Consider the following 17,815-nt stretch of genomic DNA (forward strand, 5'->3'; position numbering starts at 1 on the left):
AGGAAGATTAAGTTGGCAGCAGCCCAGGAGAGCAATTCAACTAACACATTGCGAGTGTCCATTCTTTGCCAGACCCTGGCCGAGGTGCTGAGAATACAAAGGGAATAAGACCCAGACCCTGGCCTCCTGGGAGAAAATTAGATAATCCTCTAATTACAGCCCAGTGGGATAAGGGAGGAAGAGCTGTCTGGGGTGCACCCACCCAGAGAGGGAGACGGGGGGGGGGGAGGGGGGGTGGTGTTCTTTAAGGAACTGATGTTCTGATGGGCAGGGAGCACCCGCACAATAGGCATGCTACTGGAGAAGCAGGAAAGCCGGGGAGAGGGAAGGAGGGTGGTGAGGGGGCCCAGGAGTTTGTTTGTGGACACCGTGAGCTAATGAGAAGACAGGGAAGAAACATTAAGGGCTGTAATTACCGCTCAAAGCAAATGGCAGCGCCAAGAAGGAGGGGTAAACGGGGGTGACTTTTTCTCCAGAACCTCTCAGCTTAGGCCTCGTCTGCAACAGCAGTTTCCCATCCTGATGGCTCCCTCAGCCAGGCCCACACCCCTCAAGGCACTTTTTCTCCCCAAAGCAAACCTAAAACTGACCCTCATGGTCCCCGTCACCTGCATCCAGCTCCATCTTCTGAGAAACCTGCAAACACCCCCGAGCTGCTTGAGATGAAGACATGAGTTATTTTTGACTGAGATCCAAGCCCCGGCCCTGAATTCTTTTGTCTTCCCGGAATCCCCCAGTCATGTTTGAAGTCTGCAAGTCCGAACAGCGGGTGCGGCTCGGGGAGGAGACCGACACTTGGAATCCAACCCTCCTCCGTCCCCAGTTCCAGCATTCTTCCATTATTGCCCGCTGTCTCCGAGATCAAACGCAACAAGGCTGCTAAACGGACTTTTTTTTTTCTTCTTGCCTTTCGTCTCTTCCCCTCTCACTCCAGGGCCCCCAATTTTCCAGGGAACTTAAATCACTGAGAGACGTCTAGGTCCATAGACACGAGATCCTTTCAAAGAGAAGTGCGGGCACCCAAAAGGGAAAAGCTCAGAAAAGCACAGGGGAAACGTACCCAGTTCCAAGATTTAGCCAATCGCATATGCAGGGAAGGGCTTCCCAGGTGGCTCAGTGATAAAGAATCTGCCTGCAATGCAGGGGCAGCAGGAGATGTGGGTTTGATCTCTGGGTCAGGAAGATCCCCTGGAGGAGGGCATGGCAACCCACTCCAGTATTCTTGCCTGGAGATCCCATGGGCAGAGGAGCCTGGCGAGCTATAGTCCAGGGGGTTGCAAAGAGTTGGACTTGACTGAAATGACTTAGCACGCACATACATGCAGGGAAACTCTCAGCTGCTCTTCTGGTTCTCCTCTTCCTTCTCTGCCATCTCTTTGGGGGTAGGCTGTCCCCGGGGTCCCATTTCTGGGTTCTCTTTGGGCCTCCAATGCTCTGTGTGACCTCTGGTTATGCCACAGGTAGGCCCTGTGTCCTTAGCAAACAGCACCTTTGAGTTCAATCGCGTGTTCTCATGGATGCTTTCTCCTTCAGAAGTCTTTACTCAACCCTCCAAGCCCAGGTGGAACCACTCCTTCCTCTGGATCCCTTTTTTCTTTTGACCTTGCATTACATTATCTACATTTTGCCTTCCTTGTACCCAAATACATATTCCGTGAAGGAGAGATTATGGCTTATTCAGTGTCACACCCATCACAATACACAACACTGCACACCGTAGGAGCCGAACAAATGTCTCTTTAATGAAAAACAGAGCATGTCTCTTGATCTGACATGGGATCTAATTACACAGCTACTAGTCTCAGCCCTCGATAAGAAACAAGTTTTATGTTTTACCGAAAATATTTCTCTGCATAATAAAAATACAACTGTATCTCTGTCGCCTTTATTTCAAAGCACTTACATATTTGTCATTTCATTTCATCCTCAAAAAGCCGGCCTTTTTGAGGTAGCAGAACAGATACTAAGGCAGGACAGTAAGATTCCCCGGACCCAGAGGGGGTTTGATTCTTCATTCCTCTCACCAAATTTTTTTCTTTTTTTTAAATGAAAATGAGACTTTCTGGGTTTCTTGGTTGCTGCATGGGCTCTTCTCTAGTTGCGGCGAGAAGGGACTACTCTCTAGTCATGGTGTGAAGGCTTCTCATTGTGGTGGCTTCTCTCATTGAGGAACACGGGCTCTAGGCCATGCAGGCGTCAGAGCTGCAGCACGTGGGCTCAGTAGTTGTGGCTCCCGGGCTCTGGAGCACAGGCTCAGCAGCTGCAGTGCATGCTCTTAGCTGCTCCACAGCATGCGGGATCGTCCCAGACCAGGGATTGAACCCATGTCTCCTGCATGGGCAGGTGGATTCTTTACCACTGAGCCACCAGGGAAGCCCCCAAATTTCTGATTTTAAGAGTGAAAGATGGACTTTCCTGGCAATCCAGTGGCTAAGACTCCATGCTCCCATTGCAAGGGGCTGGGGTTTGATCCTTGGTCAGGGAACTAAGATCCTGCAAGCTGCACCACATGGCCAAAAAAAAAAGTTAAATACACAAGTCCTGACCATGACCTGCAGTGACCTTCTCCCAGGGCAAGTAGGTGGGGCTTGTCCAGCTGTAGGCTGGAAGAAGTTCAGAACATTGGGAGGGTCTCTGGCTGTGAAGCAAAAGCCATTGGATTGTTTTCTGCTTTGCTGCTGTTAAGCTGTGTGTGTGGTGTCCCCAGGAGGGGAATGGTTTGCTGTCACTCCCCACTGCACAGCCAGATGGGAGCCTGTGCAAAGTCAAAGGGACAGAGTCTGGAGGCAACCTGCCACAAAGCCTGTGGTAAACTTCCTGCTTGAGCATCTACTCCATGAGGACAAGCACTTGGTCCTGTTTGCTGATAGCAGAATCTTTGGCTTCTAAAATGATTCTTGGCACCTGAAAGGTTCACAGCAAGCACCTGCTCAAATAGATGGGGAAAAAGTGGAAGGAGTCACAGATTTAATTTTCTTGCGCTCCAAAATCTCTGGGAACAGTGATGGCAGCCATGAAATTAAGACGCATGCTCCTTGGAAGAAAAGCTATGACAAACCTAGACAGCATATTAAAAAGCAGAAACATCCACTTTGCCGACAAAGGTCCGTCTAGTCAAAGCAATGACTGTTTCCAGTAGTCATGTGTGGATGTGAGAACTGGACTATAAAGAAGGCTGAGCGCTGAAGAATTGATGCTTTCCAACTGTGATGCTGGAGAAGACTCGAGAGTCTCTTGGACAGCAAGATCAAACCAGTCAATCCTAACGGAACTCAACCCTGAATATTCATCGGAAGGACTGACGCTGAAGCTGAAGCTCCAATCCTTTGGCCACCTGATGTGAAGAGCCAACTCATTGGAAAAGACCCTGATGCTGGGAAAGACTGAGGGCAGGAGGAGAAGGGGGCGAGGTTGGATGGCATCACTGACTCAATGGACATGAGTTTGAGCAAACTGTGGGAGATAGTGAAGGACAGGGAAGCCTGGTGTGCTGCAGTCTGTGGGGTTGCAAAGAGTCGGATACGACTGAGCAACTGAACGACAGCAACAACCTGTTCAATGAACGAATCTCTCCTATTTCTTCTTCTCCGGGCCTGGGGAAGGGCTCCCAGATGTCAGAATTCCTAGAAACGCAGCCCAGGGTTTGGCCTCAGAAGACGTCCTCGGCCTCCTTTGGGGAGAATGTCGGTGAGTCTAGCATCTGCTCTGGTGAAGGATGCCTTGGGGTCCTTTCTGATGATGAGGCAGCAGCAGCATCATCCTGGAGCTCCAGATCCAGGATGGCCTGGGGCAACCAGCGCAAGGGAGATGGAACAGAAACACGGCAGCCGCGGCAACAGCAGCAGCAGCAGGAACGCCAGGCACAGGAGTGAGACGGTGGGCACGCAAATCTGCTTCCTCCATCTCTCAGCCACTCCGCCCAAGTGCGGCTGTGTGAGAACTTCTCAGTACACAGTGTAAATACCATCTGTCACACTGCCTGCCCAGACGCGGCCTTCCTCCCTGGAAGGGAGTCGTGCTTTATTATTTATGCAACATGCACCCTACTTAAGTGCCGTGCCGCCGAGAGAGGGAGAGAAAAGCCCAGAAGAGTCCAGGACTCCGGGGATCCGCCCCTCAGATAGCAGCTGGGCAGAGGGGCTTGGCCATCATCTTTCTGGAGTGGGAGGGTTGCTTCAGGTCTCCTGGGGATTAGGTCTGCATCCTCGCCCTAGTTCTGCCACCGGCTTGCTGTGTGACCTTGGGCAAAGCAGCTCAACCCCGTGGGCCTCCGTCTTCTCATCTGTAACTGCAGAGGTCAGACTAGATGACTCGTGACATCTCTTCTGGCTCTGAAATTCAATTGCTCTCATTCTAATCCTTCATCCTCCTGCTGCCGGCTCAGAAGCCTGATCATTTCTGGTCAGCCCTTCCACCCAGTCTGGAGAGGACAAATGTACATCAGGATGGGATTCCTCAGCACTTGTGAGCAGGCCCAGGAGTCCGCAGGCCTGGGTTCATGTCCAAGCTCTGCCCACTATGTAGACAGGTGACCCTGGGGAAGGCACAGGTTCCTAACCTCAGTTCTGTCTTTTGCAAACCATGTGCGTGGGACTAGGGGATTTCAGTAGGAAAATCCATCTTGCAATTCTGCAATCTCTGATTTTCCCCTCCAAAACACTGCCGATGAACATTTTTACAGGCTGAGGCTCCAGACACAGAGATGAATTAGACCCTCACTGAAGTCTAAGTCGGGTGGAAGAGACATGCTAAAAAGCTAGGAAAAAACAAACCAAAAACGGTACAATGTGATGGGTACTGGGTAGAGATATATGCAGGGCATGTTGGGGCAGAAAGGAGGTCCAAGTAAGTGATGCCAGAGCGGAATTTTAAGAGACCACCAAGTAGGAGTTGGCCAGGTGGATGAAGCTTGATGCGTTCAGGACAGAGGGAACTGCATGTACTGAGGCAGGAAGGTGTGAATCTGCATAGAAACTGCCCGCTCGTTGTTAGGGTGATGGAGACATTCTGGGAGTTTCTACACTGACTGCTTCCTCTCCCACCCCTTTGGAACAATCCAGCACTCCCTGAATGGGGATAAGGGGGGCTTATGGTTGACGACTCTGCTTGGCCCCCCTGTCCATAAAGCATCATCACCAAGGAGATGAGAGACTCACAAGGCTCCCCTTCCAACTCCTGCCTTTCTCTATTCTCTAAATTAGAATCAGGAAAGCAGGCTGGAAATGGGGGGCTGGCTTGCGAGTGGCTCCAAGGTGACCCATAGTTCTCCAGCCTTGCATACCATCAGGCTGGGTCAGGGGAGGGACATGGCTTTGTGCAAAATGGGGGCCCAGAGGCTGGCTGGTGCGGGCAGTCTGTCTGGGTTTGCTGGGCAGCTTCTCGCATGTGGCCGGAGCACATGATCTGTCCTACAGCTGTGGCGGCCTGTTGTGGCTCCTCAGGGAGTGGGCCGAGTCCTCTGCAGAGCGATGGAGTTAACCTGTCCCTTCTCCGTGAAGGACGTCCTGCAACGGAAATGCACTTGTCCTCCCAGCCGCTCAAGCTGGTGGCTGCGGCGGAGGCAGCTCCGGTCTGCAGCTTGTATGCCTGCTCTGCATACTCCCAAATACATAAGAACAGCAGAGAGGAGACACGCAGGCATCCGAGACATCCGTTAGCTGTGAACAGCCTCATAGGCTGCGAGCCATGGGGTTAACCAGGCTCGGGGAAAGCCAGTGAAGCGCCAGCAAGCATTCTACCGGCGTGGTTCACTGCAACAATTTATATCCAAGAGGAAGGGGCGGCAAGCCAGGGAAATACCAGAACCGCTGAAGGAGCGGGCACATTTGCCAGATGGTTCCTGAGGCACAATTGTATCTGCAGAGGAACGGTCTGCGGTGGGAGGTCCTTTCACGAGAGAGCAGAGGCTGATGGCTCATTCATTATCCCAGGGCTCCTCTGGAGGAGGCTGGGGGTTGGAGCACACCCACGCTCGTCCTCGCTTCCCAGAACCTTGAGGCTGATTGCCTGAGGTTGAGGTGTCGAGGGGAATTGGGCCTCTCCGAGCACTCCAAGCTCTGTGTCTCTAGATGCTCGCCACCTGTATCTTCCTTCCCAGCTTAAGCCCATCAGTCCATCCTCCCAACTGCCAGCTGTCACTCTCTCCTTAATGTAACTGCATTTAGTCAATTACACAGCTGGGGCTCCTATGCTGTGTGGCTGTGCCGCCAGGACTGAACTGTGAGGTAATGGGGACGAGACTGGGAGTGGGTTTGAAATTATTTGCTATATTAGCACAGAATTTGCCAGAGCTTGTTGTTTTTCCCCGATAACACATGTGTCTCTTTTGTCTTTCTCTGTGAAACTAGATTGTGAAAAGTAGGGGCTATGTCTGTCTTGGCTTTGCTATGTATTCCAAGTGGATGGACGGGCCAAAGCCTGAATCCCGAAGATGCCCCTGAGGGCCTTGGTCGCAGGGCAGAGGCGGGGAGGGTGAGTGGGCAGTCCACACAAAGGCATCCTGACAGCGGAGCCCAGTGGTACCCTTTGACTTGTGGTCTGTAACTTGCCCCCGCATAAGGACAGCAGCAGAGTCTGTGCGTCATGAGGCTGACCACTTATCAGGTATCTGTAAGAGTCCATGCTACAGACCTCCACAAGGAAAGGATGCCTTTAGAATCACCTCACTTTCTCTGCCTCTGAGAACGATGCCCTTTGATTATGGTATCCAGGGGGTTGGTCGAAAACACATATCTTTATTCATACAGACCTCCATTTGCATCTAGCAAGACAACCTCCAGCAGGTTAGTTCACTTAGGCTCACTGAGCCTTAGTTTCTGCGGATTTGAATGAGGTTAATATGACCAGGGCTTCCCAGGTGGCGCTAGTGGTAAAGAATTCACCTGCCAATGCAGGAGACTCAAGAGACGTGGGTTTGACCCATGGGTCGGGAAGATCCCGAGGAGTAGGAAATGGCAACCCACTCTGGTATTCTTGCATGGGAAATCCCATGGACAGAGGAGCCCGACGGGCTACAGTCCATGGGGTCGCAAGGAGTGAGTGATGACTGACAGCGCGCACACACACACACACACACACACACACACACAATATGACCCAGCTTGCCACATGCAGTAAAAGGGAAGAGACAGTGCCTGGCACACAACACCTCTCAATCAGCACCCTTTTCGTCCTGGATACTCAACACATGGCGTTGAATACATGAATAATTATTTCAGAGATTAATACACTTTGACATCTTTCCTGGATCCCTTCACATTCTGAAGAGCCCATATATTGCCTCCCCCCCACCCCCCGCCAAACCAAAGAACCAAACTTGCAGTTTACAGCACTGGGGTCTAAAGCGTTACCCAAAAGATGGAGAAGTACCTAGGTTTATTTTTAAAAGAAAATACAAAGAAACTAGCTTGGGAAACAGTGCCACAAGATTTTATGTTTGACCTCTTTCTCCCCTCAACCCAGGAGGCACACAGTTGGTGCCTAATAATTGCACACCAAAGGCTTGGCCTTCTGAGAGGCTTGGGAGTTGCGAGACTGGCTGGGAACCACATGAAGTCCTGGAGCCACAGTGTCCTCTAGTGGGGAAAAGTAGCCACAGCAGCCCACAGAGCCAACGGAGCTCCAGAGTCCCTGGCTGGCAGTTCCCTAAAGGGCTCTGGGATAGGCCCCAGGGTGCAGCCACCGAGACTTGCAGGGCTGTCTTCCTGAATGGGAAATACACAAACGAACAATGCGTATTCCAGGAAATGCTTTTCTGATTGTATTACTCAGAGGCAGCCATTCTCGTTCCTTAAAATGACTAGGCATTAGTCAGTGAGTGGGGTCTAGACAATGATTCCAGGCTGCCAGCCACACAAAAAGAAGCCTCCGATGGAAGCACATAGCACCTCCTCTGAAGGATGTCTCCAAAAGAACTAACCCTGAGTCTGACCTAGTCTCTAGATCTAACCACCAATTCACAGGAAACACATTGATAGTTAACACATAAACTTACAGAGGAATATGTTGAAAACCACCACAGGGATGTGGTTAGAAGAAATTCAGACTGCGGAAAACTCTCCAGGACAAATGACCTCGTTTCTTCACCAATAAATTGCAAAGCAGAGAGGGAAAGAGCTGAATCTTTTTTTGGATCCTGATTTAAACAAAATGGGGAGAAAAACTTCTTTAAACAACTGGGGAAGTCTGAACTCTGTATTTTAATCTTGAGAAGTTGTTTGTTTATTTTTTTTAAGTGTGAAAATGGTATAGTGTTTTTTAGTTTTTTTAAGAGTCCCTATCGTTGAGAGGTACACGCCAAAACATTTTCAGATGAAATGATGTGCTGTCGGAGATTGGTTCAAAACAATTTCAGAGTGGGTGGGGGAACAGATGAAATAAGACTGGTCGAGTTGATGATTGTTGAAGGTGGCTGATGGGTTCGCGAGGGTTCATTACGCTGTCTGCTTGTTTCTGTTTTTATTTGAACATTTTCATAATTAAAGGTAAAAAAAAAATCCCTACTGGAAAAAGTTTCCACCTTAATTCTCAAGAGAACCTGCCAATGGGTCCTTTAAAGCTTTATTCTCTGACTCTACGAGAAACATAGACTTCCCTGGTGGCTCAGATGGTAAAGAGTCCGCTTGCAATGAGGGAGACCTGCTTTCAGTCCCTGGGTCAGGAAGATCCCCTGGAGGAGGAAGTGGCAACCCACTCCAGTATTCTTGCCTGGAGAATCCCATGGATATAGGAACCTGGCAGGCTACAGTCCATGGGGCCGCAGAGTCAGACACGACTGAACGACTAAGCATAGCACGTGGGAAATGGGAGCCCACTGTTTGACAACCTCTGTAGGACAGGGTGTTAGGGACTGCTTTCACCTGGAACGCTTGAGAAATACGATCAGAATCAGATGGACTGCTGTGCTTCACAGCTGTACCACTTGAATGAGCTTCTGTTTTTTAAATAACTTTATGTATTTGTTTTTGGTTGTGCTGGGTGTTCGTTGCTGTGCGCAGGCTTTCTCTAGTTGCGGCGGGCAGGGACTGCTCCTTGTTACGGTGCATGGGCTTCTCGTTGTGGGGGCTTCTCTTGTTGGGGGCTTGGGCTCTAGGTGCACGGGCTTCAGCAGATGCGGCATGTGGACTCAGGAGTTGCAGCACATGCACACGGGCTTAGCTGTTCCATGCCATGTGGGTGCTTCCTCGACCAGGGATTGAACCTGTGCCCCTGGCACTAGCAGGCAGATTCGTATCCACTGAGCCACAAGGGCAGTCCTGTTGTTTTATTTACTCCTGGATAATAGGGTGGGAAGAGGCCGAGAGCCAGTGGACACATCTTCTAAGGGACTGCTTTCACAATGCTCTCATATGGGGGTGGGGGTTGCTCCCATGCTCTCCACAGTCTCTAGATGATCTGCACAGCCCTCTCTCCTCAGCGGTAACTCTTGACCCAAAACTGCCTCCAAAAAGGCAGTGGGCATCAGAGCATTGGTAAGTGGATAGATGGACTCAGCAAACTCCTGCCTCCTGCTTAACGCTCGTGCTCTCCTCTGCCGCTGGATTACATAAACACAGCTGTATCAGCAGCCCGCCAGCTGCCAACTCTCCTAGAAGATATTCGGCATTTTCCCTCTTCTGGCTAAAAATAAGTGCCAGGCTCTCCTGAGCATCTGCAGGTGCTGTGCTAACTCTGTCATGCCAGGGTTTTCTTAAGGTGCTCTAGTTCGGAAATGAGGAGCTGCCTGTGCCAAGCCCAAGCCAGAAGCTCTGTTCTTTCTTTTGGGATGTGGTCCTAAGCAAAAATTAAAGCAGAAAGGAGCTTAAGAGGGCTTCCCTGGTGACTCAGATGGTAAAGAATCTGCCTGCAATGCCCAAGACCCAGATTTGATTCCTGGGTTGGGAAGATCCCCTGAAGAAGGGAATGGCAACCTGCTCCAGTATTCTTGCCTGGAGAATCCCATAGACAGAGGAGCCTGGCGGGCTACAGTCCATGGGGTCACAAAGAGTTGGACACGACTGAGCGACTAACACACACATATGATGCCATTGCTAACGGGTACTAACCTCAATCAAGGCATCTGACAGGGGACACTGGTTCAAGTCCCAGTCCTGCTACTCAGCTGGATCCATGACTGGTTACCCACATTCCTTTAGCTGCAGCTCTATTTTTAATGAGGATGATGATAATACTATACCTCTTGGATATGAGAATTAAACATGTGAAAAGAACTTTGGAAACAGCTCTATAAAATGTGCTAATTTCCCCTCCTTTTTATTATACTCTCCCACCCACCCCCTTGTGCCAACAGGCTTTCTTTATGTATTCACTAAACAAATATTTGAGTGTTCGCTATGTGCCAGGCACTGTGCAAGGACCTGAGCATAAAGCCGTGAACAAAATAGAAAACAAATTCTGCCCTCACAGAGTTTACAGTGTTGGGGAAACGACTAACAAAATTACTTATAAAAAAAGTATAGTGTGAAGAGTGGTGATAAGCGTAATAGAGAAAGATAAAGCAAGAATTCAGGATAGAACTACCATATGATCAAGCAGTCCCCCTCCTGGGCATATATCCTGAAAAAATAAAAACTCTAATTCTAAAAGATACATGTGCCTCAACATTCATAGCAGCAATATTTACAACAGAACCAAGACGTGGAAGCAACCTAAGTGTCCACTGATAGACGAATGTATAAAGAAGCTGTGGTATTAATACATGCAATGGATTATTACTCAGTCATAAAAGGAAGGAACTATCGCCATCTGTAGCAACATGGATGGACCTAGGGAAGACTGTTCAATAGGAAAAGGATAGTGTTTTCAACAAATGGTGCTGGAATGATTGAATATCCACATGCAAAGCAGATATGCAGTATATACAAGCTCATATAATATAAAAAATTAACTCAAAAGGGACCAAAGGTTTGAATGTATATAAGAGCTAAAACTCTCAGAAGAAAACATAGGTATAATTATCGGTCACTTTGGGTTATGTAACAGTTTCTTTGATATGTTACAAAAAGCACAAACAACACAACAAATACATAAGTAAATTAGACTTCTTCAAAATTAAAAACGTATGTGTTTCAAAGGTCTCTACTAAGAAAACGAAAAGACAACTCACAGAATGAGAAAATAAACTCTTACAACTTAACAATAAAAAGATAACAATTTTTAAATAGGCAAAGGACTTAGACATTTTTCTAAAAAGGACATACTAATAACCAATAAGCCCATGAAAAGACACTCAGCATCACTAGTCATCAGAGAAATGCAAATCAAAACCACAGTGACATACCAGAAGACATGGGAGAAACTTTCAAGCAATGTTACTGTAAAGGGGAAGAGACAGCGAGGGACAGGAAGCTAACTTTTTTAAATGGCAGAAATAACAATATGCTTGTATAAGAACGTCTAGGGGAGGGTGGTTCTCTAACACCCAGGGAACATCCATAGTGGTTAGAGCTCTGAGTTCCTGCTGCCGAGGGCCCAGGTTCAGTCCCTGGTTAGGGGACTAAGATCCCATGAGCCAAAACAAACACACAAATCCAGAAGGAAAAACAAAAAAAGTTGATGACGGTGTGGGGTGGGGAGGGAGGGAGAGAGAGACAAAGAAAGAAAAAGAATTGCTGGAGGGTGCAGATGAGAGGGGCTGGAAGCTAGTGCTGAAGTAATGGGGCGGCCTTGTGGACAGTTTATCTGTAGTAACAGGAGAGAAAGGACAACAGACACAAAATGCTGATATACACGGTGTGGGAACTACAGGGGGTTCTCTTCCAAGTGCCTTCCTTCAGAGAACTCAGTCTATTTTCCTTGACCATCTTGCTCCTATCTCAACACACACCTTCAAAGAAAGCAAACTAGCTTCAAAGAAAATTAGCAAACCAATCCCCAGAAATTATCTGCCCGGGTAGCTTTCATTCCACTCAAACTGGTCATTCTTTTACCCTGAATTCTTGCAACAATGTTATTTATCTGTTATTTTCATCTATTTTTTTTTTTCTAACTCTATCGTTTTTTATTTCATCTATTTTTAAATTAAATTTTATTATTGAAGAGTAATAGTTGCACAAATGAAATTCAAAAGTTCAGAAGCCAATCTCTCTCCTACCTCAAGGCCAGTTTATTGTATATCTTCTAAGAGATAATCTACATATGTGAGACCATATGTGTGTATATTTGCATATGTCTCCCTCATTGCTTTTTTAAACCACAAATGGTATCCAGACTTTCTGTTCTGCATCTTGCTGTTTTCACTGAATATGCATCTTGGAGATTGCCTCATATCAGTACAGATAGCATTGCCTCATTCTTTTACATAACTACTATGATGTGATGGTTTAAAAAAATGTTCACAAGTCTTTGATAGTCCTACTTTCAAGAAGTGGAGCTTCAGGGACTTTGCTGGTGGTCCAGGGGCTAAAACTCTGCACTTCCAATGCAGGGGGACTGCATTCGATCCCTAGTCAGGGAACTAGATCTCACAGGCTGCAAAAGATCCTGCACACCGCAGCGAAGATCGAAGATCCCATATGCCATAACTAAGACCTGGTACAGCCAAATAAACAATTAAATATTTTTGAAAAAAGAATTCGAGCTTCTACTGTAAGGACATGCACGCATGATCAGTTGCTTCAGCCGTGTCCGACTCTTTGCAATCTATGGAGTGTAGCCGTCACATTTTCTGTCCATGGGAACTGTCCAGGCAAGAATACTAGAGTGGGTTGCCATGCCCTTCTCCAGGGGATCTTCCCGACCCAGGGATCGAACATACGTCTCCTGCATCGAAGGCAGATTCTTTACTGCTGAGCCACTAGGGAAGCCCCTACTGCAAGAGACGCAGGTTCAATCTCCGGTTGGGAAATTGATCCCACATACTTTGCAGTGAGGCCAAACAAAACAAAACAAAAGGGGGGGGTTTGAGTCTCTTCCCCTTAAGTTTAGGCTGGACTGAGTAACTCCTATTAAACAGAATATGGCAGAAGTAACGTGCATCTTCTGAGACGAGGTCATGAGAGTGCAGGTTCCCCCTTGCTCTCTAGCTCCTGACGCATTTGCTCTGTGGTGAAGCGAGCTGCCCGCGGTGTCACTCAAGCAGCCCTATGGGAAGAGGCCCGAGTGGTGAGGAACTGAGGCTTCCGGCCAATAGCCGTATGAGCCAGCCATCTTGGAAAGGGGTCCTCAGGCTTGAGTCAAGCCTCCAGATGACAGCAACCTAATTACAGACTCAGAACCACAACCGTCTGACTAAACCGCTCCTAACTGTCTGACCCACAAAGACAGTGAGGTAACGAATATACTTATTTAAGACAAGCGTGTCCTTCCTGTCTCTTCCATCAACATATTTCAATCTGAAAATCCCTGGTTGGGCATAAAGCCTGTTGTGAATATAAAGTGATTGAATATAACCCTCTCTTGTCCCATTGTCTGTCCCTGCCTCCCTAACGACATCCTAACTTGCTCAAACCAGGCTGCTCTGCGGTACATCAGTGTGGCACGTGGGACTCTGGAGCACGTCTCTGCTGGCCCCTCTCGTGTATTCTCAGGTGATGATTTTCACCAGAGAAGCTGGTATTTTCATCAGGGCTCCCACCAGCAATTCTCTGGGTCAGTGTGAGGGCCATATAATTTTAAGTTTTTTGAAATGTTTCCACTTAGCTCAGAAAGTGAAGTCTGCTAAGAAACAAATTTGACTTTCCGGGCTTTCCTATCTCTGCTTCTGACCTGGGCAGGCCTCCCTGCAGTGTAGAGAGAATCTGTCAACTGCACTGTGAAGATGAGGAAGAAAAAAAAAAAGGATCTAGTCTTTTCCCCGGAGTGGGAAAGCAGCTAATAGCATTCAGATATTTTGAGATGAAACTGTTACCATGGGAATGTTTCCATCTCTCTCCCTTAATAATGATGGGTAGAAACAATGAACAGTACAGCTTTCAGAATTCTAGAAATAAAGGGAGCAAGGAAAGGAAAATGAAGCTGGAAGAACAGGTTCCCAAGAAAGGATTGATGGGTTCAGTCAAAACTCTGTCCTGGGTGCCTTCGAGGAGAATGAGGGGCAGGGAGTTCTTGGTCAGCATTTTTTCTCCCAGGATCACAGTTCCCATACAGGCTGGAGGGGGGTAATCTGGAGGTGGCTGGGGGTGATTCTTCAGTACTGCTGGTAAGGGGGCTAAGTTGCTCTTTCCTTCTAGGGCTTTGTAGGGGGGGAGGGGCAGGGAGGGAGAAGAAAAACGAGACCTACCAAATCCTGATGCTTCCAACCACATCTCCATTTCTGATCTGGCAAGAGGTCAAAGGGCTTTGATGATCCCTTTATCCCCAGGGCCTCAGACTGGACCCTGAAGGCAGAAGCATGCTGGTGCACGACTTCTCATCTTGCAACCCAGAATGTCCTATGCGGTACTGCCCTCTACAAGGAATCAGAAGTTATTTCTCAACCAAGAAGGGCCCACTACCCTTGCCCTCCACCTCGAATTACCCACTGCTAGAAGCACTTATAGGGGTGCTGCCAGCTGGGCTCCTGCCCCTCCAGGACCTTGAGAAATCAAAGCACAGATGACTCACTGATGCGCAAGAGAGGTTATCTTCGGGAACAGGCATTTTACCCTTGTCTGCTAGAACCCCATACCGTCTCTCAGAAGGATCTGTTGCATTTTTTGTTGTTTCTGTTTTTTGAGAAGAAGCACCCTAATAGAACCCATCCTATCAACAAGATGAATGAGAATCCAACCCATGAGCTGGGGAATTTAGGAATTCATATTGATAAGCGCGTAAAGATACATGCAGGCTTCCCGAGTAGCTCAGATGGTAAAGAATCTGCCTGCAATGAGGAAGACCTGGGTTTGAGAAGATCCCTGGAAAAGGAAATGGCTTCGCATTCCAGTATTCTTGCCTGGAGAAATCCACGGACGGAGGAGCCTGGTGGGCTACAGTACAAGGGGTCGCAAAGAGTCGGAAACGACTGAGTGGCTGACAGACACAAAGATATATGCAGATTGGGTGCCTTTTTTAAAAATACATATTATTTTTACTTATTTACTTGGCTCTGTGGTCAGGTCTTAGCTGTGGCATGCAGGATCTTCATTCCAGTATGTGGGATCTTTTGTTGTGCTAAGTCGGCTTAGTTGTCCCATGGCATGTGGGATCAAACCCGACCCCAAGGAAGCTCGCAGTCTTAACCACTGGACTGCTGGGGAAGTCCCCGGGTGTCCTCTTGATGTGGACACAAATATCACACAAAGAGGAAAGAAATGGATACTGCCTCACCAGGCACTCCTACACGTGCAGACTGAGGTCAGGAGGAATGACGAACTGTCAATTCTCCCAGGCCAAGGTTTGTTAGAAATATCGAAAGCTAGATTGTCCTTTTCTCTCTTGGCTGTGTGGCTTGTGGGATCTTATTTCTCTGACCAGGGATTCAACCTGCACCCTCGGCAGCAAAAGCTCAAAGTCCTAACCACTGGACAGCTAGGGAATTCCCTCCATTTTGTTCTTGAGATCCTTAGTTCAAATACACCATAAGCAGCATTTGAATTGTTCCTTGGAGGTAGTAGGTGGAGGTCAATCCTTATCGGAATGCAGTGTAAAGACCAAATGCCTTATTGGGCTGGGTCCTCCATCTCTAAACAACCACCCCGTGAAGCAACACATATCACTTTCCCTGTTTTGCACACCTCCCAGAACTACATGTTTTCTGTTCCAGAATTTATGATTCACAAAGAGAAAATCCATTGAAAAATTCGATTTAGCAAAAATATAAGCTCAGCAGAGAGTGGAGCAGGGATCTCTAAAAGCAGGTAGCTCCACTGGCACAGAGAAGTCAGCCAGGAGACCCTCCGGCAAGCACCCTTGCCCACTCCCACCTTTCATGGCCTTGGGAGCGCCACAGTCCTGGCCACGTGAGAGGGGCTTTTCCTGGCAGATGGCATGCCTCTCTCAATTCTTTTTTCACTGATTGCTGGGCAGGCAGAGCTTCTTTTTTTGGTTTTAAAGGTCATTTCTCATAAATACTAACTCTCACTCCCCAAATGTGAGTCCTAAAACGTGGTAGAATCTTGAGTGCAATGTTAAGATGATACAACTGCACCAGGCTTAAAACCTGGTCCATGTTGCAGCTGCCATTGACCCTTAACAGGTAACCACAGCTTTCCAGTTGTTTGAGATGAACACCTATTCTGTTTCAAGCACACTATTTTAAAATATTGATTTATTTGGCTGTATTGGGTCTTAGCTGTGGCATGAGAGCTCAGTTGCCCTGCAGCATGTGGGATCTTAGTTCCCCAACCAGGAATCAAACCCATGTCCCCTGTATTGGAAGGTGGATTCTTAACTACTGGATCACCAGGGATGTCTCAAGTGCATTATCACAGAGGGTATTTTTCAACTCAGCTGCTACCTTGGTATTTTTTAATAGAACTGTGTGTCAAAAATGCTTTACATTCTTTCAAAGAGGTGATTGCTGGTCTCCAGCCCCAGAAGTAGGAAGACACACAGGAACTTGAATTCCTTCAGCCCAAGTGAAACTAACTAAATACTTCTTATGTGTGAACTGTTCAAGGTCCACATTGAACATGGCCTCCATAAAGCTGCTTGGGAGCTCCTCAACTTGGGAAAACTTCCCCTTTGCTTGAATCCCCATTGCACTCAATTTTATCTCTTACAGTTATTTTTCTTTGTGTAAATGCGGACATTTACATATTAACTCTGGGAAGATAAACATTTATCTCACCATATCTTATCTTTAGTTCTCACAATACCCAGGCCAGCACTTTATACACAGAAGCCTCCAGATATACATTTCCGAATGAATGAATGCCCAAACAGTATGGAATCCCTCCTGACAGTGCAGCAGCAGGAGGGAGATCACTGAGGTCATGCTAGGGACAGCTACCCAGATGGCTTGAAGGGAAGCCCATGCTCAACTTTGAAGCCTTTGACCACTGGATCTGAATAACCTGAATCTCTGCTGTTCAGTATCTGATTTTGCTGAGGCCCCTCCCCACAGTGTCTCAGCTGTCAGAGACACCTCAGCAGAAAATATTTGGCTTTCCCTTTAGTTTGATTTCCTTACTCAGTCCAATAAGCTGCACTGACTTCCACAGAGTTTTAAGGCAACGAGCCTGCAATTCATTTGTTTGTCTGCTCATTCAAACAAAATATTTATTAAAATACTTAGCACAACTGTGCCAAGTATTGTTCGAGGCTCTGAGTGTACAAGTGGTGATTAAAACATCTTGGCATCAATCTTGGTGATGAGCTTTTGGATCTGACTCCAAAAGCAAAGGCAAAATTAACAAGTGGAACTATATGAAATGAAAAAGCTTCTGCACAGTAGAGGAAATCATCAATAAGATGAATGGCAACCTACTGAATGGGAGAAAATATTTGCAAGTCACATATTTGATAAGCAATTAATAACCAAAATACATAAAGAGCTCATGAAGCTCAACTGCAAAACAACAACTTGAAAAGGATTAAAAATGGGCAGAAGATCTGCATAGACATTTTTCCAAAGACATACAGGTGGCCAACAGGTACCTGGGAAGATGCTCAACATCACTAATCATGAGGGAAATGAAAATAAAAACCACAATGTGCTATCACTTCACACCTGTTAGAATATAAAAAACATAAGAAATAAATGTTGGCAAGGATATGGCAAAAAGAGAATCCTTGTGCACTGTTGGTGGAAATACAAACTGGTGCAGCCACTATAGAAAACAGTAAAGAGGGTCCCCAAAAAATTAAAAATAGAATTACCTACAATCCAGCAATTCAGCTTCTGGATATCTATCTGAAGAAAACAAAAGCACTAACTTGAAAAGAATATGAACCCCTA

This window comes from Capra hircus, chromosome 19 (assembly GCF_001704415.2).
Source record: "Capra hircus breed San Clemente chromosome 19, ASM170441v1, whole genome shotgun sequence".
NCBI classification, from domain to species: Eukaryota; Metazoa; Chordata; class Mammalia; order Artiodactyla; family Bovidae; genus Capra; species Capra hircus.